This window comes from Propithecus coquereli, unplaced genomic scaffold, assembly GCF_000956105.1.
Source record: "Propithecus coquereli isolate 6110/MARCELLA unplaced genomic scaffold, Pcoq_1.0 Scaffold84, whole genome shotgun sequence".
In the NCBI taxonomy this organism is placed as follows: domain Eukaryota; kingdom Metazoa; phylum Chordata; class Mammalia; order Primates; family Indriidae; genus Propithecus; species Propithecus coquereli.
The window spans coordinates 5109101-5113689 of NW_012154618.1; the positions used below are offsets into that span (position 1 = coordinate 5109101).

Genomic DNA, 4589 nt, shown 5'->3' on the forward strand with positions numbered 1-4589 from the left:
ACTGATGCCATGGAGATTCAAGATATAATTTATGAATATTACAAAAACCTTTATGCACACAAACTGGAAAATGTGGAGGAAATGGACACATTTTTTAGAAACACACAGCCTCCCTAGGCTCAACCAGGAAGAAATAGAATTCCTGAACAGACCAATATCAAGGACTAAAACTGAAACAGCAATAAAAAACATTCCAAAAAACAAAAGTCCCGGACCAGATGGTTTCATACTCGAATTTTACCACACCTACAAAGAAGAACTGGTGCCTATCCTGCAGAAATTATTCCACAACATCGAGAAGGATGGATTTCTCCCCAACACATTTTATGAAGCCAACATAACCCTGATACCAAAACCAGGAAAGGATGCAACAAAAAAGGAAAACTACAGACCAATATCCCTTATGAATATAGATGCAAAAATTCTCAACAAAATTCTAGCTAACCAAATCCAGGTGCTTATTAAGAAAATAATCCATCATGACCAAGTGGGCTTCATTCCAGAGATGCAGGGATGGTTCAACATACGCAAATCTATAAACGTAATTCACCACATAAACAGAAGCAAAAACAAAAACCATATGATTCTCTCAATAGATGCAGAAAAAGCATTTGACAAAATTCAGCACCCTTTTATGATAAGAACGCTTAACAAAATAGGCATAGATGGGGCTTACCTAACAATGATACAAGCCATTTATGACAAACCCACAGCCAACATCATACTGAATGGGGAAAAATTGAAAGCACTCCCACTTAGAACTGGAACTAGACAAGGTTGCCCACTATCTCCACTTCTATTCAACACAGTGCTGGAAGTCCGGGCCACAGCAATCAGGCAAGAGAGTGGGATTAAAGGCATACGAATGGGAACAGAAGAGATGAAACTCTCACTGTTTGCTGATGACATGATATTATATCTAGAAAACCCCATGGATTCAACCAAGAGGCTCCTGGAATTGATAAATGAATTCAGTAAAGTCTCAGGATATAAAATCAATACACACAAATCAGAGGCTTTCATATACACCAATAGCAGTCATACCGAGAACCAAATCAAAGACTCAATTCCCTTCACAACAGCAATGAAGAAAATAAAGTACCTAGGAATATATTTAACTAAGGAGGTAAAAGACCTCTACAGGGAGAACTATGAAATATTCAGGAAGGACATAGCAGAGGACGTAAACAGGTGGAAAACCATGCCATGCTCCTGGGTCGGCAGAATCAACATTGTTAAGATATCTATACTACCCAAAGTGATCTACAGATTCAATGCAATCCCTATTAAAATACCAACATCATTCTTCACAGATGTAGAAAATTAATTTTACGCTTCGTATGGAACCAGAGAAGACCCTGCATAGCAAAAACAATTCTAGGCAATCAAAACAAAATGGGAGGTATCCACCTACCAGACTTCAAACTTTATTATAAGGCTGTAGTAATCAAAATAGCTTGGTACTGGCACAAAAATAGAGCCATTGACCAGCGGAACAGAACTGAGAACCCAGATATAAAACCGTCCTCATATGACCATCTAATCTTTGACAAAGCAGACAAAAACATACACTGGGGAAAAGAATCCTTACTCAATAAATGGTGCTGGGAAAACTGAATAGCCACATGTAGAAGACTGAAGCAGGATCCACACCTTTCACCTCTCACAAAAATCAACTCACGCTGGGTAACAGATTTAAACCTAAGGAGTGAAACTATTAGAATTCTAGAGGAAAATGTTGGAAATACTCTTCTAGACATTGGCCTAGGCAAAGAATTTATGAAGAAGACCCCAAAGGCAATCACAGCAACAACCAAAATAAATAAATGGGACCTGATCAAATTAAAAAGCTTCTGCACAGCCAAAGAAACTGTCACAAGAGCAAACAGACAACCTACAGAATGGGAGAAAATTTTTACATGCTACAAATCCGATAAAGGGTTGATAACTAGAATCTACTTAGAACTCAGGAAAATCAACAAGAAAAAATCAAACGACCCTATCAAAAAGTGGGCAAAGGACATGAACAGAAACTTTTTAAAAGAAGACAGAATAATGGCCAAAATACAAGAAAAAATGCTCAACATCTCTAATCATCAGGGAAATGCAAATCAAAACTACAATGAGATATCACTTATCTCCAGTGAGACTGGCCTTTATCAAAAAGTCCCAAAACAATAAATGTTGGCGTGGACGCGGAGAGACAGGAACACTCATACACTGCTGGTGGGACTGCAAACTAGTGCAACCTCTGTGGAAAGCAATATGGAGACACATTAAAGAGATACAAGTAAAAGTACCATTCGATCCAGCAATCCCATTACTAGACATCTACCCATAAGAACAAACGATACTCTATAAGACACCTGCACCCGAATGTTTATAGCAGCACAATTCACAATTGCAAAAATGTGGAAACAACCCAAGTGTCCATCAATACATGAGTGGATTAATAAAATGTGGTATATATATACCATGGAGTACTATTCAGCTTTAAGAAACAATGGTGATATAGCACCTCTTGTATACTCCTGAATAGAGCTGGAACGCATTCTACTAAGTGAGGTATCCCAGGAATGGAAAGACAAGAACCACATGTACTCACCATCAAATTGGCATTAACTGATCAACACATAAGTGCACATATAAGAAAAACATCTATTGGATGACGGGCGGGGGGAGGGGGAAAAGGAAGAAGGGGACGGGTATATGCATACACAAAGAGTGCAATGCGCACCATCCGAGGGATGGACACACTTGAAAGTCGGACTGGGGGTGGGGGGCAAGGGCAACATCGGTAACCTAAACATCTGTACCTCCATAATATGCTGAAATAAAAAAAAAATTAAAAAAAAAGAACAAAGAAAACAAAAATAGAAAATATAAAAAAGCAGTAAAACCAAAGGCATATTATTTTTAAAAGATCAATAAAATTGATACACCTCTAATCAGACTGATCAAAGAGAGAAGTTCCAAATTACCAATATTAGGAATGAAAGAGGGACATCACTATGTATTTTACAAACATTAAAAGTGTAACAAGGTGAGGCGCAGTGGCTCACATCTAAAATCCCAGTGCATTGGGAGGCTGAGATGGAGGAAGGATTGCTTCAGGCTAGGAGTTAGAGACAAGCCTGGGCAATGTAACAAGATCCCATCTCTACAAAAAATAAAAAAATTAGTCAGGCATGGTGGCATGTGCCTATAGTTCTGGCTACTCAAGAATCTGAGGCAGGATGCTCACTCGAGCCCAGGAGTTTGAGGCTGCAGTGATCTATGGCTGCACCACTGCGCTCAAGCGAGCCTGGGTGACAGAGTGAGTGAGACCCTGTCTCTAAAAATTTTTTAAAAATCAAAAGAACAAAAAATATTATGAACTTAAGCCAATAAAATCAACAAATTATACAAAACAGATTCAAACTATAAAAATTCAATTGAGAATAGAAAACCTGAATAACTATGTATTTATTAAATAAATTGAATTAGTAATTTAAAACTTGCCCACAAAGAAAACCCTAGTCCCAGATTACATAACTGATAAATGAATTCTACTAAACATTTAACGAAGAAAATAATACTAATTCTATACAAACTCTTCTATAATATAAAAGGAAGGAACACTTCCCAACTCATTACATGATACGAAGCCAGCAATACCCTGATACCAAACCATTATCAAAAGAAAAAAGAAAATTACAGATCAATATCCATGATGAATATGGCTGCATAAACTCTTAACAAATTTTTAGTAAATTAAATGCAGCAATAAATAAAGAGACTCTATTAAAATGAACCTAGTAGGCACTCAAAGATTGATAAATGAATAATTTAGGTTTGTTTAATAGGCTGTGAATCTCCCTATAGTATTATATGACTCACACTAAGGATGTTTATATCTTAAAAATAACTCTTATCCTTGAACTTACAGGGATTTTTTCAAATATTCAGAATTTAGTTCCATAAAAATCACATCAGATCTTACTAAAATACATTTGTAAAACCATATAATTAAAAAGGGCTGGAAATATTTGTCACACAAATTTGAACAGATTCAGAGAGGTTAGAATTTATGCCATTACATTATTTAAATTTGTCTTAAAGGTTTAATTTTCCCTTTCATTGTAAAGACGACTTCAGGGGCTCTTTTAAGCCAGTACTTCTGCAACTAAGGGACATGAACAAGTGACTATATTCCTTTGACTTGGTAACATGCTGTCTTTAGGATACAATCCTCTTCTCCCTCTTCCCCATACCTCAGCCGCATGAGAAGTCAATTATTACCTTGGATCCTATCTAGTCCTTCTAAAATGGTTCAAGTGTTGGTTTTCTGTGTTCTTTTATTGCTTCTTTTAGCAAGAATGATAATTTCTCCAGGTTTTTGTTGTTTAGTGAAAGACATGACAGTTTGATAATAATAAGCTAACAGTTTATTTGTAGCTTGCTGATTTGCAGTCAAAAGGAGTTATTTTTAAACAACTATGAATTCCCTTTACTGATTTCTCTTTTCTGCTAAAGTTAAGTTACTCATTAGTATTTGTACAAAATACTCAAATGAGATATTAAGTACTAATATAATATATAATACTAAA

The 4589-nt window shown here is 36.2% G+C and overlaps 1 protein-coding gene across 1 annotated transcript in view; it reads right to left on the reverse strand.

The window, feature by feature from the left end:
- Positions 1-4589, reverse strand: part of SHOC2 (soc-2 suppressor of clear homolog (C. elegans)) — a 126712-nt gene that overhangs the window by 60074 nt on the left and 62049 nt on the right. The gene's annotated exons all lie outside the window — the stretch shown is intronic.